The sequence below is a fragment of the Crocuta crocuta genome, unplaced genomic scaffold (assembly GCF_008692635.1).
Source record: "Crocuta crocuta isolate KB4526 unplaced genomic scaffold, BGI_CrCroc_1.0 scaffold39, whole genome shotgun sequence".
In the NCBI taxonomy this organism is placed as follows: Eukaryota; Metazoa; Chordata; class Mammalia; order Carnivora; family Hyaenidae; genus Crocuta; species Crocuta crocuta.
Genome location: NW_027533334.1, coordinates 3,019,522 through 3,046,337, shown reverse-complemented (window position 1 = coordinate 3,046,337; position 26,816 = coordinate 3,019,522). Strand labels below are relative to the sequence as shown.

Sequence of the window (26,816 nt, the reverse complement as noted above, 5' to 3'; positions counted from 1 at the left end):
TAATGTACATACGTGTATGTGTAATATCTATAATGTACTTACATATGTGTAATGTACATGTGTGTAATTCTGTGGATTCTCTCATATATTCATAATTTTTATTTTAAAGTCTGCTAACTCCAATATCTTAGTCTTTTGTGAGTCTATTTATATTTCTGGTTTTTCCTTTGATTATGGATCACATTCTATGTATATTATATATATACTAATTTTTATTGTATACTGGATATTGTGTTTCATACATTTAAGAGACTCTGGAAGAATGCTGGGTTTTATTTTGGCATACCATGAAATTATTGAAATATCACCCAAGACCATGGAGTTTATGTTAGGGCAGTTCTGTTTTGATTCTTTCATAGTTCTAAGGTCTAGTCCTTAGGTAGGTTTGTGGTTCTCATTCCTGAAGTGTGACCTTTCTAGGTAAAGTCCAAGATATTGGCCCAAATCCTACAATATAATGGGACTTAAGCTCTAGACTCAGTGTCCTATGCATCGGGAAGTTTCTGATCTCTTTGCATCTCTTTTAGCTTTTCATCTGTGGCTTTTTTCTTCTTTTTCCCTCTGAAGTTTACTATTTCGGCAAAGCTTTAGGGGGCTGTTGTATATAAACTTGGGGTCTCCCCTCCTCTTGCTCCCTCTTTTTCAGGATTTCCCCTACAGTTCTAGCTGCTCTGACAACTCTGAATTATGACCTCTGGTTCTTCAGCCTTGTAAGACTGAAGCTTTTTTCTTGAGCTATAGCTCCTGTGTGGTGAACCAAATTGGGAAGGCCCTGAGGAGAAAAGCTGCTTCAATTATGTGTTTTTTCTATTTCAAGGGTCATATCACCAATTTATGCCTGCGTTGTTTGTTCTCTGGTATCTTTCAACAGTTTTTATTAAAATATTTGTCCAGAATTTGTAATTATTACTGGAAGGATAATTAGTCCAATATAAGATATTGTCATTCCCAGAAGCAGAACTCTACATTTTCAGTAAACTTTATTGAATTATAGCATCTATAAAGAAACATGTGTAAGTCATAAATATACCCCAAGTGAATTTTGACAAAGTAACAACACCATGTAAGTAACATCCACATCAAGAAATAGAACATCACCAGCCTCTCTCCTGCTGTCTTCTGGTAATTATTCCGCCTGCCAAGGTAACAGTGGTGCTGACTTCAAATACAATAAAATAGCTTTGCTTATTTTTTAACTTCATGTAAATGGAATACTCACACACACCCATGAATTTTGTAGAAATAGAATTACACAATATATTACTCTTTCACATCTGGCTTTTTTTTTCTTACCAATATGTTTGTGAGATTTATCAATATTGTTGCAAATAATTGCAGTTAACTAATTTCATTGCTATATACAATTCCTTTCTATAAATATACAAGAATTTTTGCATTCTACAGTTGATTAATACTCTGCTTTCAGATTTGGGCTATTCCTAATAGTTCTGCTATGAACTTTCTCCTACATGCCTTTTGGTAATCATATGTGTTCCGTTTTGCTTTGCATATACCTAGTAGTAGAATAGATGGGTAACAGGCTATGCATATATTCACCTACGATAGATACTATTAAACGGTTTCTAAAAACCCATTTTTTTTCCTACAATAAAGAACTGTACCAATTCATACTTCCTATAGTAGTGAATGAAGGTTTGAGTTTCTCAACATCATTACTCATTTTTGGTATTTTTATTTTCACTTATCCATTCAGGTAGATGTGCAGTGTTACCTCACTATGGCTTTTATTTGTGTTTCTCTAATAACCTTTTCATAGGTTAACTGACTACTTAGAAATTCTCTTTGATGAAGAGCCTACTCAAATTTTTAGCCTGTTTTTCATTTGGGTTCTGTCTTTTCTTATTGATTCATGAGTATTTTTTTGAAAGTATAGATTTGAATTCTTTATAGCATAAATATAAGTATTTTATTCTATGACTTGCCTTTCTACTCTTTAATGGAATCTTATGATCAACAGAAAGTTTTAATGTTAATGTACTTTAGTTTTCCATTTTTTTTCTATAATGTTAGTGCTTTTTTGGTGTGATCTATATAAAAATATCTTATTTGAGGACATATGATATATTTATGGTTTCTTCTATAATAGTGCTTTACTCTGCTCATTGAATCTATAATTCATTTGGAATTGAGTTTTGTATATTTTGTGAGGTAGGGATCAAAATTTATTCTTAACCCTTTGGATGGCCAGTTGATCCAATATATTTGTTAAAAAGGCCACATGCATGTGGTTAAGTTTCTGTAGTCTGTTCCTTTCAATTAGGCAACTTTTCTGTTTTTTGTACCAATACTAAAGTATCTTAATTACTGTAGGTCTATAATAAATTGTGATATCCAGTAGTGTAACTAACCCAGTTTTGTTTTTCTTTAAGATCATTGTTAATATTCTTAATTTTTTTGCACTAGCAGACAAATTGAATATCAAATAATTATTTTTCACAAATACCTTTCTGGAATTTTGATTCAAATTACAATGATCATTTTGGGGAGAACTGAAGCCTTTCCACAGAGTGAGGAGAATTCCAGTCCCTGAATTGATGTATCTCCAAGTAATATTTTATTTAATTTTTAATTTTTTTAAGTGTTTAGAGTTTTTATTTTTAATGTTTTTTTTAATTTAAATTTTAGTTAACATACAGTGCAATATTGGTTTCAGGAGTACAATTCAGTGATTCATCACTTACATCCAACACTCAGTGTTCATCACACAACAAGTGACCTTCTTAGTACCCATCACCCATCAAGCCCATGTCCCTCCCACTTCCATCCATCAACCCACAGTTTGTTCTCTATCATTAAGAGTCTCTTGTGATTTGTTTCCCTCTCTTCTCTGTCCTCCCTTCCCCATATGTTCATCTGTTTTGTTTCTTAAATTCCACATGAAAGAAATCATATGGTTTTGTCTTTCTCTGATTGACGTATTTTGCTTAGCATAATATATTCCAGCTCCATCCATGTCATTGCAAATGATTTCATTCTTTTTGCTTGCTGAGTAATATTCCATTGTATATGTCTACCACATCTACTTTATCCATTCATCAGTTGATGGACAATTGGGCTCTCTCCATAGTTTAGCTATTGTTGATAGTGCTGCTATAAACACTGGGGTGCATGTACCCCATCAAATCTGTATTTTTGACATCACTGGTGGTATTTTGATGGGAATTGCATTGAACGTGTAGATTGCTTACTATAGCCATTTTAGAAATTGAAGAAGACACAAATAAATGGAAAAACATTCCATGCTCATAGATTGGAAGTCCAAGTAATATTTTAATAGGTTTCAGTGTAGAGGTTTTATATGCTTACTAGATCTGTAACTAGCGATTTGATTTTAACTGATATTGGTATACAGAAATAAAAGTTACTATTTATTGTTATTCAGTGAATCCTAATAACATTTACATACATTATTTTGAACTTTGATGTACAATAGTATGTTACCTGTAAATAATGACATTTTCTCCTCTTTCTTTCAAATTGTTATACCTTGCTTTTCTTTTTCTTACTTAATACTTTGGCAAGGTCCTATGATAAAATGCTGAGTGGAAGTGATATTGTTGAGTAGATGTTACCATCCATATTTTGTTCCCCATTTCTTGGGAAAAGCTTTAGATATTCCTTAGCTATCAATATAGTTGATATTTGCCTTAAGATTTTTACACTGAGATTCAGAAAGTTCTATCTCATTCTAACTTTGATGAAAGTTTTAATCATGAATGGATACTGAATTATATCAATTTTACCCTATATATATGGATATAGTGAGGTGATATTTCTCTTTTATTCATTAATGTGGTATATTGCATTGATTTTCAAATGTTATTCTAGCACTCCTGTGATAAACTCAGCTAGCTCATGATGCACTATTATTTCTTTTATTCCTTGTTTCAGTTTGCTGATATTATGTATAAAATGTTTGCATTTATCTTCATGAGAAAGAAAGATTGTCATTTATTAGCTTTTGTTACCAATGCTATAGTGGCTTCATAAAAGTGTTAGAAAATGTTTCTTCTTTTTCTGTTATATACCTTATTTCCCTTTCTTGTAATAATCTCTGTCAAGTTTTAATTTCAGGATTATGATGGCTTCATAAAAAGTGTTTAGAAGTATACCCTTATTTTTATTGTTTGAAAGAATCTGTGCATTATTGGTATTATTTCCTCTTTAAATGCTTAGAAAGAAGTAGTCATTAAATTAAGTCATCAAGGTTGGCAATTTCTTAGTGTGTAGGTTTTAAATGATAATTTCCATTTCTTTGCTAAATTTAGAACTATTCAAAAGTTTATGTCTTGTGTCAGCCTTGCTAAGTTGGTTTTTTCTTGGAATTTTTACATTTCCCCTAATGTAAAAAATTATTTGCATAAAATTGTTCATAATAACATCTTATTATCTAGTTAATGTCCATTGGACATTTAGTGATGTCCTCTTTTCCCCCAATATGAGTAATTTGTTCCTTCTTTTCCTTTTCTTATTTTTCTTGGCCAGACTTATTTTTTGTCTTTTCAAATTAAACACTGTTTTTCTTAGTTTCTAAGTTGTATTTGTTTTCTTTTCCATTAATTTTTGTTATTATTTTTCTCCTTTACTTTGTTTAGATGTAGTTTGTTTGTTTCTCCTTATTTAGGTACTTTGTATTGTGGTGCTTTCATTTATCTATCGACTATTTAGGATTTATTGTTAAATTTCCAAACTCTAGAGGGGTTTCTTTAGTTTTGTTTTTTTTCTCTTTTTCTTAATGTCTGGCATAATTTTCATCTTGGGAGAGTGTATACTTTGAATCATTTGGAATCTTTAAAATTATTCATTTTATTTATGGTTTCATGTAACCAATATTGGTAAATGTGCTTGAAAAGAATGTTTATTTTGTCACAGTTCTGTGCATGTTTTACAAGTTAATAAGGTTTACCAGTTTTGTTGTTCAAATCTTCTGGGTTTGCTTTTATTTATTTATTTTTGTTTGAATATTCCATCAGTTATTGAGAGATGGTAATATTTTCATGTATGATTATGGACTTTTTCCTTTGTTTTTGTCATGATTTGCTTTATAGATTTTGAAGTTATGTTATTAGGTCCATACAAACTAAAATTATTATGTTTTTTTAATAGAGTGATGCATTTATCATTATATAATGTGTCTCTATATTTAGGAATGCTTTTTCCCTAAGACTGTCTTCGCTTGATGTTAATTTTGCTGTAGCTGCTTTTCTGTCTTTTTGTTTGTATGTGGTGTATCTTCTCAGAGCTTTTACTTTCCATCTCTTTACATTCTTATATTTAAGGTTTATCACTTAAAACAACGTACAGTTGGTCTTCTTAAATCCATTATGAAAAGATTTAGTTTTTATTAGAGCATTCATATATCTACATTTAATGTAGTTTCTTATAAATTTTGCTTAATATTTTAAACAGTGTTACTTGTTTTTTATCTGTCCATTTCTTCTTCTTTTTGCTTTCTTTTGGAATTTGCATTATTAGTTTACATCAACAAATATTTAGTTAGCTGTTATGGTGCTTGATATTTATGTTTGATCCAAAGATACATTGCATTTAGGTAGCAGGTAAAACTCTTATTCACAAACTTGCAGGCAAAATACACACTTTTTCAAAAATTATATTTAATCTTACTTTCATCTTACTTGGGTATCTTTGTTCCCAGTCAAATATCAACCTTTACTCCTTCTCCTTACCTACTCTCAGCTCGTAATGGCAGTTCCAGGAAGCCCTAAAAAAGGAAAATATTCAGAAAAGACCCATTAATTTTTAATCCTTACAGAACTTCACTAATTTGTCCCAATGCACAATGGTTATTTGAAGTTGTCTATGTATAGCATTTTTTACTAATACTGGTTTATTTGGTGCTTAGCATACAGCTATGTCATAGAGCTATTATCCTAGAATCCTAAAATATCACTGGACTTCAGAAAGGTCCTAGAGCCTGGTTTCCTATTATTCACAAGTCTCTCTAGCCATTGGCTCCTTTCTAATCCTGAGAAATATTGACCTTTAGCAGTGCCGCCCTTTCTCTGGCTCCTCTACACTCTTCTCTCATTTCTCGGCCTTAAAAGAATAAGTAAGATTGCACTATATAGAGGTGAGAAAAGTAAATAGTTAAGTATCCTAGGATAAAGACATAAAATCTAGATAGTGTGAGATTTATATGTAGAAAGCATTGAGTGTCAGGCTAAGGATTATGAGATTTTATCAGTTTTAAAAAGAATTTGAGGGTAGAAGTCTAAAAGAAATAACACAATAATGTCTTAACATGATGTATTCCTTCTCCTTGATGTATTGCAACTTGGAAAAAAATGTTTTTAGGGGAGGAGTTTCCTTTCATTATACTATACAAGCAATTGCCTACTGTGCTTATAAATAAACCTCATATGTTTTGGAATTGAAGAAAGTTAAATGTAGTAAATATCAGGGAAAGTAGTGAACCGCAATGGAAAAGAATAGAAGGAAAAGTCTTTGCTTGCATTTATTTATTTTTTAAATTTTAATGTTTTTATTCATTTCTGAGAGAGAGATTGAGAGAGAGAGAGAGAGAATGAAGAAGGGAAGGCCAGAAAGAGGAAGATATAGAATCTGAAACAGGCTCCAGGCTCTGAGCTAGCTGTCAGCACAGAGCTCCATGCGGGGCTCAAACCCATGAACCGCGAGATCATGACTTGAGCCGAAGTCGGATGTTTAACCAACTGAGCCACCCAGACGCCCCTTTGCTTGCATTTAGATAAGTTCTTTTTTTTTAATGTTTATTTATTTTTGAGAGAGAGGGAAAGAGAGAGCGAGCGAGTGAGCTTACATATGAGACAGAGAGAGAGAGAGAGAGAGAGAATCCCAAGTAGGCTTCATGCTTTCAGTGCAGAGCTTGATGTGGGGCTCAAATTCACAAACCTTGTGATCCCAACCAGAGCCGAAATCAAGACTCAGATGCTTAACCAAATGAGCCACCCAGGCAACCTTGAATTATAAGTTCTTATTAGGCAATGACCATAATGATCTCCAATTGCTAAGTGTCACAATAAGTAGATAATTCTCTATCTCCCCTCATTAAAACCCCTTGAACAATTTCCAGCATTACAGTTTGTGTCAAAATATGTACAATTGTTTTAAAAATATTATATATATCCTGCACATAAATACATATATACCTTTAGGAGATAGTTTTCAATCCCTACAATAAAAATTCAAGCTTTAATAGCTTGAAACATTAGGATATTTTTTCCAATATAAAAACTTCTCATAAATTATGAATTTTTAGTCATGAACAGAAATTATAATTTTTAAAAGACAAACTATATCTTGACAGAAAACACCCATATTCATTTTCTTATTTTTTTAAAACATTAGGTACTTAACTGTATCTATAGAGGCAGCTATAGTTTTGAAAGTTTAGTTAATGTCTTTTATTCTAAATTACAGCGATGCTTTTCTTACAGTTTTAAGAAATAGTATAATCCTTTGACTATTAATCTAAAACTGATTAAAATATCTTGTTCTAATATCTGACAGTGAAAATCTACACTGTTGAATAAACCTTATGCTTCTTGGTGGTGGCAGTGATGATTTCACTTATGTCCTTTTCCTAAGGGCATATTGTATTAGACAGTGATAAAAAGGAAGATCACATGGGACCACCCTCTGACTTTAAAATTGATGTAGTGATATAAGTGATATAAGACCTTCAAAAACCACTTTGAAGGTCTGCTTAACAACAGTGTGTTTTGCAGAAAATCCTCAAATAATATCTTTCAAATAGAAAATAATATAGTAAACTTTGATCAGTTAAACCTGTTATTAAAACATAATGTTCAAATCATTTCAAGATGTAAAAAGGACATGAAATTACACTCTTACCCTGATGTTCTAAAAAAGAAAGTCATTATATATATTATAATATCAATGTGGGAAATACACTCAGCTTTCCTGCAGACGCACGGTTTCATGTGGGAACACTGTTTCCAAGAATAATGTTCCATGATTCAGTCACCAGTAAAAAACATGAACAGTCGGGGCACCTGGCTGGCTCAGTCGGTGGAGCATATAACTCGTGATCTCAAGGTGGTCAGTTTGAGCCCCATGTTGGTGTAGAGATTACTTAAAAGAAAATCTTTTAAAAAAACCCCAAACATCTTAACAGTAGAGTGACAAAAAGCAGAAAGACCACACTAGACATATTTTGTTTACTAAATATTTATCCATTTGAAACTCTAGGGTTTGGATATATTATGTTAGCATTAGTTTGCCTATGTGGGTAAATAAATATGAATATGAATATCATCATCCTATATATTTTAATAAAAAGTATTTAACATGATACAAAGAGAATCACAAAGAATTTTAAAACTGCTAAAGATGTGAATTGTTTCGGCATGTAAAATGCAGTTTCAGTATAGGTATTTACTTAGATTTATAATTATGTTCAGTGTTTTCACTTAAGGAAATATATAACAATTCCTTGGTATTATAATTTAAAATTATATACACTACAGCAAATCAAATTTTACAGTAACATGATAATCTTATTTATCAACCATGTAACATGTTGCTATTACATTTTTTTCCCTGTAAGTTTTTGCTGCATATCTTGTGATCACCTCTCCCTAAGACAGTTTTGTACTATCAGTTATATACATGTGTGCTCTATTGGTTGTACATAGTATTTCTCTCTATTATTAACTTTATTCTTTTTTTTTCTTGTTTCGAATGACTATTGTAACTTTATCTCTTCTTGTATTATTTTCATTGTCTTTGCATTTTGGATGATGAGGTTCTTGATTATTGTTACTCTCGAGTTTTCTGTGTCTTTGTAATATAATAAGAGTTTCTGACATTTTAAAGCATCATCAATCTATTTATTTTCAGTTTATGTTGTGACTTCCACTAGGAATACTTCTATTATGTTTTAACTTTAGTATGGTTAATAATTCTTTTTCTGATGGGATGCTAGAACCAGAGCCAGTTATACGTATCTCATCCCTTCACAGTCACTGACACAGGTACCTGAATTGGCTGTCGGGAGTATTTACATTATAGAAATTGACAAGTGTTGCAAATCAAGGTTTTTTTCACCTCAAAATGGATAGTTCTTAAACATTTACCAGCATACCATTGCTATATATAATATATAAAAATTAATTTCAGATTGAAGAAAATTTAAATATTAAAAGTTAAAATGTTAAAAGATTAGAAAAATATACATGAGTGTTTAAACAAGCTGTATATGAAACCAATGGCGGGAAACTCAGAGTGTAAATAGATTTTTTTAAATACATAGTAAAGATATTAAATCTGTTTTAAATGAAAACGATGGAAGGTAAGTTGGTAACCTGATAAGTAAGTGTTGGTCAAGTCTGATAATTTAAGAGTTTATGTTGATTTTTAAGAATTCTAGTTACTCTAGTTGATTCAGTTTATCTTTAATTTCTGAAAATACATCCTGGATAAGTGTTACAATACTTATAAAAGTATTCAACTCTACTGTTTTTTCTAATTTCTATAATTATATTCTGTCCTCAAAAATTCCCACATAGTGGTTAGAATAGTTATTCTTTTTCCTCAAAATACTCTATATAATTCTGCTGTGTAGATTACTAACCAGGCAAATCAACTATGTAAAATAATGCCAAGTGTACTACTTCCCTATTTGTTAAATAAAGTTAGGAACTATGTCATTCAGATTTTAAGTCTTTTAATTGAACATTAGAAACTAAGCTTCTGTGATAGTCTGTGAAGCTATTATTTTCTTTCCCTGTGACTTATTATCTTTGGATTAATGACTTAGAAGTGCCAGGATAAATATTTATATTTTTCCAAGTATTAGAGCATCTTTACACTTTTCTGGTATTTTTATGGCATCATAGTCCCTACATTCTTTTACATTTCTAATGTACATTCATACGATAATATACTCATCTTTCAATGTGAAAACAACTTATTCATATTTTCCTACCTTTTAAAACATTTGTTAGAAACATCTAAATTGTATTCTGCTGACTTTGACAATTTCTTTTTCTATATGTCCATTTTAGTTAAGAGAGAATATAAAAGTAACTTCTCCCTGTAAATCGTCAAAGTGTTCCTCCTCCAGAAGAAGTCAGTTTTAAATTATACTTTTTCAAAATTGAGAATTCAAAAAAATAACATTTTTCAAAGATTCCTTCAATTTAAGATCATTAGTTACTTATTGCCTGCTAAATTTCTTTGTGTAACCATTACTTCTTACATTTCATGGCTTGCTACAAACCATGTATTCTAAAATAAAATTGATAGCCATGAGTATGCAGGGGAAGCATATTAGTAATTTTTTATTTTATGTACCTTCTCTTATCCTTTTTATTTCATTCAATCTAAGTTCCTACTAATATAACTTGAAGTTGGTACTAATTCAGACATGATGTGTCTCCCTTCTTTATTCTGAATTAGTATTATTTTATTTTATAATAAAATATTTTATATTATATAAATATATAATTATTATGTAAGTATATTTATATAACATAAAAATATTATATAAAATATATTTTATTTTATAATAAAAATGTTAAATTACAGTCTGTAATGTAAAGCAGAGATTAAATTTCAATATCCCTATTACACATAAAGATTTTTAAATGTATTTTGACATTCTTTTCACATTTTTTTTCCAGATAAAGCCTTATGTTCATATAATTCAGGTAAATTTTAGCATGCACAATGTTTAATGCATGTATTCATATGCACAGTTAATTGATTTGTTGTTTTGTGCTTTGTCTGGTTATTGTGCATATGTTAAATTCCTAAACAAAATGTCAGTAGCTTCCTTTTTCTGCCTATAGTAGTTTTCTAGTATACCTGTGTTTATCTCTTTATTATTTTGGTATTAAAAACCACTTGTTGAAATATAGTGATTTATGATTTCAGTGTGTCTAATATTGTCTCTTTTATTACGGTACTATTTCATTAACAAAGTATGATTCAGTATATTCTGTGTTATTGTGTGTACTGTTTCACAAAATTTGAATTTATAAGGATACAACTTTTAATGTTTTTGACTTATGGAGGGATAGTGTAAAAAATTCTAATTATATTGAATTAAAACAATTAAAATTACAATGTTTGCTTAAGTTTCCATCATTTTAGCTATTCTGTCATGTCTTCTAAGGAAAATGGAATAGATTTAGTATTATTACTCTAATGTATTATGATTTTTAAATTCACACATGCACAGGGTAGGTCAGGATGTTTTAAACTGATGTTAAATTTTATAACTGGTCACTAGGACTTTCCTTTAGTTTTAATACTTTTAACTGGAAAATATTTTAAATATATTTAGTCTAATGAACTTTTATATTTTAAAAAATCTTGAATATGATTAGGAAATAAAATAAAGTCTTCGGGAATGGCACACTATAGTTTTATATCTACTGAGGAGGCTACTAATTACAACCGAGATGGAATAGAAGGGACTTCTTCCTACCTGCCTGCCTCAGACAACAAAAAAGGACAAATATATAACTCAGTTGCTTTAATAACACTGGATATCTGGTAACTAAGGGCAGTAATTTATATTAAGATAAGGGAAACAAATGACTTGAATCCTAAAATTGCCCTAGCCTCCACTTTTATAGTTTCCTATACAGAGCATAGGGGAAGAAAAGGCAGATAGAGCCTGTGGACTCCCTGGAGTAAGTGATGAACTGAGAGTTTGGGGAGACAGGGGGGCTAGAGTTAACAGAACAGACTACTGAAGAGGAGAGAACTATCCAGAGAGAGAACTCCAAAGAACTTCAGAGGTTCCCTCTCAAGTTTAGAATTGAACAGTACCTGAATGGAGGAATCTACCCAACCCTGGAGAAAGGACCACCCAAAAAGATCACAAATAATAATGCCTGAGAATAGTGTCTGCTTTTTTGTATTGTTTTCAGTGAGACTGGATAACATCAGATTTCAGAGATCATTGGGTTGAATGCACAGGAGTCTCTGGCCTCAGTAGTGAAGAGTACATGTCCCTAGATGGACACTGTATCACATAAAAAAAAATCTTAAAAGCAAGACCTGAAAGGATAAAAATGTTTCTGAGTAACACAATTACGTTTAGAAGAAGCTCAAGAATAGTTATAGGAATACAAAATAACATGCAACAATGTAAAAATCACAAAGGCTGGCATCTAATAAAAAATTACTGGCTGGGGCGCCTGGGTGGCTCAGTTGATTGGGTCTCCGACTTTGGCTCAGGTCATGATCTCACGGTTCGTGGGTTCGAGCCCTGCGTTGGGCTCTGTGCTGACAGCTCGGAACCTGGAGCCTGTCTTCGGATTCTGTGTCTCCCTCTCTCTGTGACCTTCCTCTGCTCATGCCTTCTCTCTCAGAAATAAATAAAACATTAAAAGAAAAATTTTTAAAAATCACTGGCCATGCAAAAGCGAAAAAAAAAAAAAGACCATATAAAGGACATAAATCAATCAAAACTAAACTAAAATAGAACTTGTACAGATGTTATAATTAGTAGCCGAGGATATCAAACAGGTATAGAAGTGTATTCCACGTGTTCAAAATGTTAAAGATATGAAAGACAGAAATAGACCAATGAAGCATTTGTAAATGAAAACGACAATGTCTAAAGTAAAAACATACTGAGCGGGATTGACAACAATAAACATTGTAGAGAAAAAATTTGTGAACTTGGAGATAGAGCAATAAAAACTATCTAAAATGAAGCATAAATTAAAAAGTTAAATAAACTGTGAGCAATGGACAACTTGAAGCTGCCTAATACACAAGGAATTGAAGTTATGCAGGAGACGAGAAGCAAATATTTGAAGAAATAATGGCTGAAAATTGTCCAGATTTCATGAAAACTATAAACCACATAACCAGGAAGCTCAATGAACTCCAAATACAAGAAACATACATAAGAATATATGAAGGTACCTCACAAGTAAATTCTTTAAAACCAATAATGAATAGAAAATCATAGAACATCCAGAGAAAACAGACTCAACACGTATTTGAGGACTGAAGATAAATACACCTGCAGATTTTTCACTAGGAACAGTGCAAGTACTCAGAGGAAAAGATAGGAATCTATAACTCCATACTTATTCATACTTCTTTTAAACGATGATTAAATAGTAATTTTTTAAAACATACAGCTGCTAAAAGAACTCCTCATCAGTAGATATGCACTACAACAATTTTTAAAGGAAGTCCTTTAGGCAGAAGAATAACAATACCAGGTGGTAATATGGACTATAGAAGTATTTAAAGGAATGAGGACACCAAAAATGATAACTGGATGGGTAAATATATGAGGTTTATTCTGATTGTGTAAATAGCTTTAGATATAATTGACTGTAAAACAAATAACAATGTAGTACAAGGTTTGCTACATATGTAGAAGTAAAATATATGACAATAGCAACAGGAAGATTAGGAGAGGAAAGGAGAAGTATATGGTTATAATGTCCTTATACTGTACTGTATGATAAGAAGTATGATATCATTTGAAAGTAGGTTGTAATAAGATAGATATATACACACTAAGCCCCCAAACCACAATATGAAGGATTATAGCTAACTAATAAGCCAAAAGAAAAAATACAGTGGAACCATAAAAGTTTCCATTTCATCCAAAAGAATACAGAAAATGAGGAAAATGGAACAAAGAACAGACGGGACAAATAGAAGATAAATAGCAAGTTGATAGATATAAACTAACCAAACTGATCACATTAAATGTAAATAGTTGAAATACTACAACTAAAAGTTAGAGATTGTCAGACTGGATTTTTTAAAAAGGCAAAGCCAGCTATATATTGTCTATAAGAAACCCACTTTAAATATGAAAGCACAAAGAGTTTAATTTAAAAGGATGGAAAAGATATACCCTACTAGTTAAAAGAAATATGAAGTACCTATATTAATATTAGACAAAAAAGAGCAAAGAATACTATTCAAATTAGACTTCAGAACAAAGAATACTACCAAGAATAAAGCAGATCATTTTGTAATAATAAAAGGGTAAGGCAGACAAATATATCACAAGAAAATGAAGATCCATATCTCATCAATGTAAACACAGAATTCCTCAAAAGATATTAATCAAATTTAGCAATATGTAAAAAAGATTACTCACTTTAATCAAGAGGGATTTATCTCCAATACAGTATTTATTTACTAATATAAAATATAATTAAACATTAATAGAAAATGGAAAAATCACATGGCCATGTGAAGAGATAAAGAAAAGGCTATGACAATCACCAGCACCCTTTCACAATAAAAACTATAAAAAAGTAGGAATAGAAAGGAACTTTCTTAACCTGATAAAGGGGACTTTAAAATACCTACTGCTGACTTCATTTTTAATTGTAGAACTCTGAATCCTTTCTCCTTAACTGGAGACTAGGCAAGTATGTCTACTTTTACTATTTTTATTCCGTAGTTCACTGGAGATTTTAGTTGGGGCAGTCAGGCAAGAAAAATAAATAAAATCCATTCAGAATGGAAAGAAAGAAGCAAAACTATCATTGTTCACAAATAACGTGATTCTACATGTAGAAAATTCTAAAGAAGCTACAAAAACTACTAGAACTAATAAACAATGTTAGCAAAGTCCCAAGCTACATGAGCACTATACAAAATAATTTATATTTTATATGCTAGCCACTAATATTTTGAAAAGAAAATTAAGGCAAACCATGAGAGACTCTTGAATGCTGACAAAAACTGAGGACTGATGGATGTGGGGGGGAGGGAGGGATGGGCATAGAGGAGGACACTTATGGGGATGAGCACTGAGTGTTATGTGGAAACTAATTTGACAATAAACTATTTGTAAAAAAATTTAAAAAAATTAAAAAAAATTAAAAAAATAAAAAATTTTTAAAAACAAAAAAATAAAAAGGAGAAAATCACATCTCTGCTACAATGACTTAAATATAAATTATATAGACATGTCTACAAAAATGAAGTGAATATGGAAAAAAATAAAAGATTAAAAAAGAAAAAAAAAGAAAAGAAAATTAAGAAGTATATTCACTCCCATAATATAAACTTTTTAAATACTTATACATTTCTTAGAATAAGTACAAACTTTAATACTAGCTTTTCATCACAAAATATTGCTGAAGTAAATTAAAGGAAGACCTAAGTAAATGGAAAGATATTCCAAATTAATGGGTTGGAAAACTCAATATTATTAAGATGGCAGTTCTCCTATAGATTTGTCTACAGGTTCAAAATAATTCCTAACAAAATTTAAGCAACATTTTTTGCTGTATTTAATAAACGGATCTTAAGAATTATATTGACAAGCACAAGATCCAAAACAGCCGAAAAGAAACAAATCTCGAAGACTTACACCTCCTGATTGCAAACTTGCTACAAGACAACAGTAATCACGATACTGTGGAGTTAGCATAATGGAACCTAACTCAGAATTTAAAAATAAACCCTTATATTCATGGTCAGTTGATTTACAAAAGAGGTGCCAGGGCAATTCAATGGGGGAAAATTATCTTTTTAGCTATTAATGGTTGAAGAATTGACTATCCACATGCAAAAAAGATTAAATTAGACTCCATCTTACACCATCCATGAAACCTAACTTCAAATGGATCATACACTGAATTGTACAAGCTAAAATTATAAGCCCCCTAGAAGAAAACATAGGAGAAAATATTCATTACCTTGGATTAGACAGAAGTTTCTTCAATACAATAGCAAAAGCATTATCAATAAAAGAACAAAGTGATAAATTGGACTTAATAAAAATTTAAAATGTTAGTGATTTAGAGACATCATTAAGAAGGTAAAAGAAAAGCCACAGACTTGGACAAATATTTGTAATTCATGTATTTGGCAGAAGACTTGCATCCAGAATACATAAAGAAGTCCTGAAAGTCAATAATGAGAGGACAAATAATGCAAACGAAATGCAAAATATTTGAATAGTCATTTCACTGAAGATATATGGATGGTAAATAAACACATGAAAAGATCCCCAGTGTCCTCAGTTATTAGTGAAATGCAAATTATAACAATAATATATCAGTTTACATCCACTAAAATGAGTGTGATAAGAAAAGACAATAACAATTTTCGGCAGGGTTTTTGAGAAAATGGAATGCTCATAAATTTGCGCATGGAAATATGCAGCAGTATAGCCGTTTGTAAAACAGTTTAGTGGTTTGTTAAAAAAAATTAAAATAAATTTACCAAAGACACAGCTACTCACTCCTAGTTGTATACCCAAGTAAAATAAAAATATCCCCTCAAAGACTTGTACATGAATGTTTACACCAGCATTATTCATAATGGTCAATAGTGGAAATAGTTCAAATATCCATCAGCTGGTGAATGGATAAATAAAATGTGGTATCCATATAGCAGATTGCTATAAATAACAAAATGTTGATACATATCACCACATCATTTAACCTCAAAAAATATTATGCTAAATTACAAAAGGTGCCGGATACAAAAGGCCGTGTGTTACATGATTCCATTTATATAACATGTACAGAAAAGGCAAATCTATAGAGCAGAGGTTAGATTAGTAGTTGTCTGGCTGGGGGTAGGAATGTGGAATGCGTGACAATGCATATGAGGAATTTGGGGGGATGATGGAAATGTTCTAAATTTGGACTGTGGTGATTTTTAAACATCTCTTATCATTTACTAAAAAATCACTGGATAGTATACTTAAAATCAGTTAAATTTATGTCACATGAATTATACCTCAATTTTTAAAATACAATGAGGAAACTATGGAATAGATAAAACCTCATTATGGTCAGAGATTTTAATCCTCTTTTCTTAGTAATTCATAGAACAAATAGACAGAAAAGCATTAATACTGGAGAATATCAATAGTATCAACTAACTTGGCCTAATTAATGTTCATAGAACATTCTATATAACAACAGCAGAACACATATTCTTTTCAACTGCATTCAGAGCACTTACCAGGATAGACAATATTCTGGCCAAAAAATGTTTCAGTGAATTTAAAAGTATTCAAATTATACAAAGTATGTTTTCTGACCACAATAGAATTAAGTGAGAAATCAATAATAGAAACGCCTCTGGGAAATCTTCAAATGTTTAGAAACTAAATAGTATATATACTTCTAAAAACTATGAGTCAAGGGAGAAGTTAATGGGAAAATAAAATGTATTTTAATCTTAATGAAATTAAAACACAACATATCACAATTCATGGGGTGCAGCTAGAGCAGAAGAGAGGAGGAAATTTTTAGCACCGAACATATATGTTACAGAAAAAGAAACCTCTCAAATCAATGACCTGTTTTCACCTTAACAAAATACAAAAAAACAAAAACAGAAAAAACTAAATTAAACTCAAGTTAAAAGAAGAAAGAGGATATGAAAGTCAGAACAGAAAAATAACCAAAAAGCAATCAAGAAAATTAATGGAGCCACAGTTTGACTCTATGAAATCAATAAAATTGATCAACATTTAGGCAAAATGGTCAGCAAAAAAAGAGAAGACAGAAATTACCAAAATAAGAAAATAGCTGATATTGCTACAGATTCTACAAACATTAAAAGGATGGTAAGGAAAAGTTATGAATAGATTTCTGTTAATACTTTGGTAACTTAGAAAATTTCTTTGAAAGATAGGAACTTGATGCTCACTTAAAAAAACAAAAACAGAAACAAAAACAAAACTTCAATAACCCTAAATCTATTAAAGAAATTGAATGTGTGGTTAAAAATTTTCCCACATTTTAGGACATGTAAGGACAATCTAATACCAGTTCTACACAAACTCTTCCAGAAAATTGTATATGTGGGAATGCTTCCCAACTAATTTTATGAGAGAAACGTTACTGGGATACCAATACCTGACAAAGATACTAAAGGAAAAAAATCTACAGGCCTTATAGAAATTATGGCAAATTTTGCAAAGTCAATTTAAAAAAAGAGTTAGCAAAAGAAAAATTTAGCTAATTGAGTAACCGCAGTACATAAAAAATATAATGTAGCATGACCAAGTGGTGTTCATCTCAGAATTCAATGTTTGTTTAGCATTTGAAAATTAAACTACTATTATTCATTGTACTTAAAAAAGAGCAGAAAAAATCTTTATCTTAAAAGATTCAGAAAAAGCATTTGACAATGAAACAACCATTTCTGTTGGAAAAAAGAAAGCAATCCTAAGCAAAGTGAAATAGAAAGGAATTTTATCAAAAACTAGATAAAGGACATTATCAAAACCTACAGCTGAAACATACTTACGGACAAAGACTGAAACCTTTCTTCCTAAGATCAGAACAAGAAAAGGTTGTCTATTCTCCCTACTTCTATTCAGAATTGTACTGGTGGTACTAACTGGTACATGAGGCAAGAAAAAGATATAAAGGGCATACAGACTGAAAAGAAAGAAGTCAAATGGTCTTTAATACAACATCATAATCTATATAGAAAGTCAGATGGAATCTACAAAAAAAGTGATTTAAGAAGTATATTAGCTTGTTGGATACAAGTTGAAGATATGATATCAGTTGTATTTATATGTACTTGGAAGGAACAATTGAAAATTGAAATTTAGGAGGAGTGCAATGCCATTTAAACATTTCAAAAATATGAAATATTTAGGGGTAAATTTGAAAAATGCTAACGATCTCTAAACCAAATTTATAAAACACTGTAAAGACAATTTTTAAAAGAAATAAAGGAAATACTGTATTCATGGGTCAGAAGAACTAATATTATTATGTCAGTTTTCCCCAAATTCTCCAGCCTCAGTTCACTTAAAAAATATCAACAGGCATGTTTGTGTAAATTGACAGACTCTAAAATTTATTTGAAAATATGAATTACCCAGAATTGCTAAAAACCACCTTGAGGAAAGAAGATCAAAGTTGGAAGCCTTACAATAGTTGATTTTTGAATTTATTGTACAGCTGTTGTAATTGAGACGTGGTAAAAATAGACAAATGTAACAAAAGAACAGTATATAAAATACAGGTAGAAACCCACACATATATGGATAATTAATTTTCAACAAAGCTGCAAAGGCAATTCAGTGGTGTAAGGATAGACTTTTCAACAAATGATGTGACAGCCTATAGATATCCCTATGCCAAAAAAAAAAAAAAAAAAAAGGAAAAGAAAAGGAATTTCTGTTTATACCATATATAAAAATATATGGTACATAACTCAAAATGGATGGATGTAAACCCTAAAATTTTAAGCCACCTAGGAGAAACCTTTGTCACTTTTGGTTAGGCAAAAATTTCTTAGATAAGGCATGAAAATCATGTTTCATTAAGTAACAAATTGATGAAATTGACTTTGTCAAAATCTTTTTTTTCTTCAAAGAACACTGTTGAGATAATGAAAAGCCAAGCCACTGGCTAGAAGAGGTGTTTGTAAATCATGTATCTAAAAAAAGATTTGTATACAAAATATAGAGACAGAGAACCATCAAAACTCACAAATAAGAAAAATAACAAAAAATGGACAAAAGATTTGAAAATCCATTTAAAAAAGATTTAACTGTGGAAAAGAGACACATGAAAGATCTTCAATATAAGTCTTAAAGGAAATGTAACTGAGATTCCATTAGTCCTTCTTAGAATGGTTAAAAGAAAAAAGACTATCCCTACCAAGTATTGGAGAGGATGGGAAGTTATGGAAATTCTCATATACTGTGAGTGGGATTGTAAAATGTGACAGCCTCTTTGGAAAACACTTTGGCAGTTTTCTTTAAAAGTTAAACATACATCTGCCATACAGTGAAATTCAGTCATTTCACTATTAGGTCTTTACCAAAGAAAAGTGTAAATATATATGCATATAACTTACATATGAATGTTCATTGTAACTTGATTAGTAATAACCAAATAACCCAAGTGCCCTTCAACTAGGTATTGGGTAACCTGTGGTACACCCATAATAGAGAATATTATTTAGGAATAAAGAAGAATGAACTATTGATTAACATGACAAATGGATAAATCTCAGAATAATTATACTAAGTGAAAGGAGACATAAAAAAATTCTAGTATGATTCCATTATATACAATTTTAAGAAATGCAAACTAATGAATTAAACAGAAAGCTAACAAAATAAAATTAGCTAACTGAATTCCTTTAGCTACAATTATTAATATGTTGGAAGTTAAAATAAGACTTTTAGTACAAAGAAAACCCTAGACTCCAGACATTCTTTTCAAGCACTTCATACTTAATCTTAACATATTTCAACTTCATAAAACTCTTGCATAATATATATAAAAGTAGGAGTATTTCCAAGCTCATTTATATGGAAGACATAACTTTTTATACCAAAAATCAACAAATCCATTCCAAAAAAAGGAAACTTCTAGGCCCATTTCAGTCTTAAATATAAATGACAAAAATAGCTACACAAAACAGCATATCACATCTAATGGTTCTATTAAATTCTACAAGTGTGATGTTAAACATTTGCAAATTAAAGGAAGGAAAATAGGGGTGCCTGGGTGACTCAATCAGTTAAGCATCCAACTCTTGATTTTGGCTCAGGTCATGATCTCATGTCTCATGAGGTCAAGCCCCACATCAGGCTCTGCACTGATACTGTGGAGTCTTCTTGGGATTATTTGTCTCCTCTCTGTGCCTCTTCCCCTGCTCACGCTCCCTCTCTTTCAGAATGAAAAACAATAAAGGAGAAGAAATATGTTCATTGCTTATTAATGAATTAAAAATTTTATAGAATTCAACACAAATTCATAATGATACCTGTTTGCAAATTATGAATTAGAAAGAAACTTCCTCATTCTGATAAAATGTCTATAATGGGAAATATAATCTTAATGGCCAATGATAGAATTAGTCCTTAAATCAAACCTGAACAAGAGTGTGATTATAGTGGAGATCCTAATGCGATAAGAAAAGATGAATCTGAAAAGATTAAGGATTCAAAAGAAGAAATGAAACTGTCATCATTTGTAGATGATATAATTGTTTTCCTCAAACTCTGGAAAGAATCAGCAGACAAATTTATGGTTTACCAAGGTATCTGGATATGAGTATCCAGTAATAAAGAGATATGCTTTATAACAGTAACAAAATGAAATACCTAGGAATAAATCTTACCAAAGTTATATATAACTACTATAGGGAAAAATGTTTTAAGTTTTAGTAAGACACATTAAAGAACATCTAAATAAGGGGAATATGCCAGAATCATTGATAGGAAGACAACATTATTGTTAATTTCCCTATTTGACATATATATATAACTTATATACATATATAAAATTAATTCGGTTCCAATCCTATCTGATATCTTCATGGAAATGAATGGGTAGATTCTAAGTATATAGAGGACTGAAAGGCCAAAAAATACCTAAAAGGATTTTTATGAGAGCAGGGAGGAGTAACTTCGTTTGTCAGATATCAACATTTACTGTATTTGACACAGTGTGCAAATGGTGTGATAATAAATCAATCAGTGGAATAATATTAAGAGCCCCGAAGCAGACTCTTATGTGAGACTTCTTTTTTTTATTATTATTAATTTATTTTGGAGTGGGTGCAGAGAGAGAGGGAGAGAGAATCCCAAACAGGTTTGCACTGTCAGTAGAGAGGCCAGTGTGGGGCTCAAATTTTATTAACAGGGAGATCATAATCTAAGCTGAAATCAGGTCAGATGCTGAACCAACTAGGCCACCCAGGTGCCCTAAGACCATTTTTTATGAGGTTCCAAGGTAATATGTCAGGCCAAAAGAGGAAAAGTAAGCAATTTAATAAATTGAGCTGGAAAAAAATACTATCCCAAAAAACAAACATAGATGAAATTAGATCCCTATCCTGCAACATGTATATCGAGTCTAGATGGATTAAGGACAGTTAAGGTTCAGTCAGGAAGCTGAAGTACTATTAGAGACGTGGAATAAAATATTTATTATCAAATTTAAACTACAAAATTGTAGAAGAAGCTGGTAGTTCCTTGTAAGAAGGTTTATAAGAGAATGGTTGAAGACTCTGAAAAAAGTCATGTGCCAGAGGCAACAGAAGAAAGCTAGTGAAAGGTTTGGAGGGTGGTTGCCCCTTCATTCACTGGTGGTCTTGAAGTCACCATAGGTCATAGGACAGGCTGGGAAGAAAAAGTGCATGCAAACGTCCCCTCATAGCATGATTTTGTGGGTGGCCTGCAGAAGAAGTTCTGTAGATCCTTTGTGTTGGATCTTCAGATGTGCTTGGTGCAGAACTGGGGGAATGTGAAGGAAGAGATCTAGCAGGAGCCGGAACCAGAGGAGCGTCTAAAATCCCGGGCTGGGTTCTATCATACCTATTTTAAAAGCCAGGAAGAATTGGAAAGAGAAACTGAAAAACCACAATCATCATAACAATCTCTCATAAATGTGAACTATAGAATTGATGAACTTGAATAAACAGAACATTCTCCCAACCAAAAGAGAATATACCTTCTCTTCATCTACAATGAAACATTTGCAAAATGTTGCTATAAATTTTTAACTGGTACGATCATATGGTATAAATTTAAAAGTAAAAAACAAAAAATCTTGCCCCCCGTTTCTCAAACATCTCATTTTCCTTACTTGAATGAATTACTGTGACTGGCTTCTGCATGTTTGCAGATAGGCCACGTTTACATAAACAGATATGTATGGGGCTTTCCTCTTTTTTTGCTGATAGAAATAGTGACATAGTATGATTATTGTGTGCCCTCTGCTCTTTATTTTTAATCTCTATTCTCTTAGTAGTTACTATTGACATTGCAACATGTATACTTAACAAAGTAACATTAATTAACACCTCCACCTTTTTTTCCAAACTACATAAATATTTTAAAATCTGACTTGTACCCTCACCCCCACTATTTAATATATTATTACCAGAATTTTAGCTCTGCCTTCCAATTAGTAATTTGTTATAATATTGTCATTTTGTTCATTTAGAATTTATTAGGATTGACCTGAATTGTTACCACTTTCTTTGCTTCCCCCCCTTTTTCTTTTCATTTTATACTTTTTTTTCTGGGATGAACTTCTCTGCTTTTGAAGTACACATATTTTAGAAATTCTTTCAGGGAAGACCTGGAAATATAGTTTTTATGACTATATCTTTATTCCTGAATGAAAATTTAGCTGTGCATGAATTCTAGAATTACTTTCATTTTCTCTCAGCACCCTGGCAATGTTATTTTAATAACTCTGGCTTCCAACTTTGCAGAAAAGTCTCTCCAGTTCTTTAAATTTTCCTAAATTGTTAGCGGTTGTTGTAAGTTAAATTGTGTCCCACTGAAAGTATATGTCTTAATCTCCGGTACCTGAAGATGTGACCTTATTTGTAAATAGGATCTTTACAGAAGTAGTCAAGTTTTCATGTTTGAGGCCACTACAATAGACTTAATCCAATATGACTGACTTCCTTATAAAAAAGGGAAATATGGACACAGATAGACATGAACAGAGGGAAGACGATATGAAGACCTTCAGGGAGAAGACAGCGATGTGACTGGAATTCCATATCTACAAGTGAAAGAAAGTCAAGGATTGCTAGCAAACACCAGAAGCTAGAAGAGACAAGGAAGGATTCCTCCCTGGCACTGCTGACACCCCCGTTTGGGACTTCTAGCCTCCAGAACTGTGAGACAATAAATTTCTGTTGTGATAAGCCAGCCAGTGTTCTGTACTTTGTAACAGCAGCCCTAGGAAGCGAATACAGCTGTGTTTTGTGATTGGGGATGTACATGTTTTGCACATTTTTTGTTAAATGTATTCGTAAAGTTTTCATGTGTTTGGGTATTCTTGTAAGTGATAGTGGCTTTGAAATTTATATTCCAGTTGTTCATTGCCATTCTCTAAGAAATATAGTTCATTTATATATGTTGACTATGTACATATATATTCTACAATCTTGCTGAATTGTTAGTCTTGATAAGTTTTTTATAGCTTCCTTAGGAGTTTGAATTTACCTGATCATATTACTACTTTTTAATCTGTATGCCTTGCATTTCTTTTCCTTGATGTTATGTACTGTAATGCAGTCTAGAAAGGGTTAGAGTGGACATCGTTAGCTTATTCTTTGTCATAGGAGGATTGCACTCCATATGTCATGAGTGTGATGTCATCTACAGGTTTTTTGTAGATGCCCTTTATCAACTTAAGGAAATTTCCTTTGGACTAGTTAGCTCATATGTTTATCATGAATGGGGAGCGGGGGCACACTTTTTCAAATGATTCTTCTACATCTACTGAAATATTTTAAAACTTGTATAAATGAAATAACGTCAACATACATGAAGTAAACTGGAAAGAAAAATTTACAAATTCACCACCATTGAAGAAGATTCTATTATAATTTTCTCTGAATCACTGGTAGGCCAGGCAAGCAAAAATTTAGGAAAGAAACAAGAATCAAACCACACAGTTCTCTTGGTCTAATAATTAGTGAATTTGTATTCTTCTGCTATATCCATCAAACATTTGTAAGAAAAATATACTATTTAATAATTCATTTTCTGACAAACTTCAAAAACTTGACACATATAGGCTATTTTATTCAGTGCCAGTGTTACTATGTCAATTAAAAAAATAAACTGCAGTTGTATATTTGACAAATTTAAAAAAATAGACCCTTTAATGAACATTTTCTTTCAAGATTTATTATCTCTGCAATTATCATGTGTTAATGATGTATAGTAAATATCTAATAGACCCAAGAAGAAAATACCTAGACCTGAACTTTAAATAATACACTGTATATAAATATTTTAGTAATGCAAAGATATACTCAGAGGAGGGATGTTTATGTTAGTAAAGGTTAAAAGGCTGAAAAAATTGACATATTCATCCAATTTAAGAGTTTAGCAAAAGAAGTGACATGAATTCAAAGTAGAGAAAAAAACATCATAACTATAAAAGCAGAAATCAATAAAATGAGAAACAAATTTCTAGTGGAGTCCATTAGTCCTTTGAAATGAATGGCAAAATAAACCTTTAATGAAATTTATTGACAGAATAAAAAGAAGGTTCAGGCATCAAATGGAAACAATTTCCATCAAATGGAAATAATAAATAGTATGATAAAATTATGAACATTGTAGCAAACACTGAAAACTTGGACAAAGTGGACTAATTCCTATGAAAAATATAACCTACTAAACCTTGAATAAATAGGTTGTTCTGTGTCTATGAAAATGGAAATATGTGTTATATGGAAAAAGCGAAGTTGAATCCATATCTCATACCGTAAATAAGCTCAGTTCAGATAGACAAGGATGTAAGTGCTAAAACAAAATTTTTAAATTTCAGAAAATAAAAGAAAATATCCCTGTTCATAAGCTCAAGAATGATTTCTTAAACAAGACATTGAAAACACTACTTTAAAGGAGAAGATTGATATATTGAGTAACGTTAAACTTAAGTACTTGAATTCTTCAGAATGTTAAATGACAAGATCCAAGTAGAGACAACATAATTGCATATATTTAACCTCTGTAGAATTACTAGCAAAAATTGATCGACTTCCTTCAGGAAAGTAACAAGATTTGGAAGGAAATAACATTTACAAATCATATATATCCCCTAGCCCCCAACTCGATGAACAAACCCACACAAGACAACTCATGAAGACTGATAAAATGAACTTCATTGTTTGCTGGTGTCATTCTTATCTTACTCCAGAGGCAGATCTGATTCTTGACCAATAACCAAAAGCCTGTTATCTTTATGCCCTATTGTACCTGGCACATTAAACTAATTATTACCCTGTCCTTGATCATTTACATTTACAAGGTGAGATCTTATTACACGATGAGTAGCAATTCTTATTCTGTCTTTCCTCAACAGCTTCATCCGTGGTATCCTTTTTTCTCATACATCCATTTAGAATGTACAGTATATACTAATTCTGTAAACCTTTTTGTGCCTAGTCTTTTGGGATATTGCCTGGTAATTGTAGTTTCCATATCATCTGGGGCTTTAAGAGCCTGTGATTTGATTGAATTTTAAGTTTTATGATATAAGCTTCGGAAGGAAAATAGTGAGCCCATTCAGTGGGACCACATGATCAAAACAGACAGATGTCTTTTAAGTATTCATTAAAAGGAGGAAACAAGAGTCTTTTCAACAGACCCTTCCCTCTCTCAGGAGGGCAGGGGTTAAAACAAACAAAAAAAGAAAAAAATGCATAAAGTATTTCTAAGAGAAAGTTGCAAATATTGGAGTGCATTCCTAGGACGTTTAATTATTGCTACTTTAGACACCTTACACAACATGAGCTCTCAGTGTTTTATAAACCTTACAGGAAAGTATTTATTTTCTGATAACTGAACTTGGTCTAATGAATAATGTGTAGTATTAGTAGACAGACAAAAGAAGTCATTTCTTGAAATACCAACACTGTTTTCATTTATCATTAAGCATTTTCAGACTGTAAGGAAAAAAACTAATAAGAAATTCTGTTGTGCAAAATGTGCCTATTTTGAGACACGTGTAGGAGACAAGCTATATTTAAAAACAAGTTATAACATGTTTACTTATATATGCAATATATTTCAATATTACATGTGACGGCAATCTGTTCTAGCCATCAGTGTAGTGGTACTTTTGCCATAGCATGATTTACACTTTAAAATTTTCTAAGAGATTTCTTTTGTAATAGAAACTCACACACAGAGGTCTTGAATTATGATCATTATTACTACTCTGTTTTAGGCTATTAGAAAATATGACAGTTTGCAATTTAAATGTATTAAGTTTGTGGATGATTTATTTCTCATTTTCTTTTCAAAGCAATGGAGGAGCAGCTAAACTGATACGAAAAGAAAG

At 31.3% G+C, this 26,816-nt stretch overlaps 1 protein-coding gene across 24 annotated transcripts in view; it reads left to right on the top strand.

Annotated features, from left to right (window-relative positions):
- The window catches only part of RIMS2 (regulating synaptic membrane exocytosis 2), a 598,980-nt gene that overhangs the window by 342,476 nt on the left and 229,688 nt on the right, over positions 1-26,816 (top strand). The gene's annotated exons all lie outside the window — the stretch shown is intronic.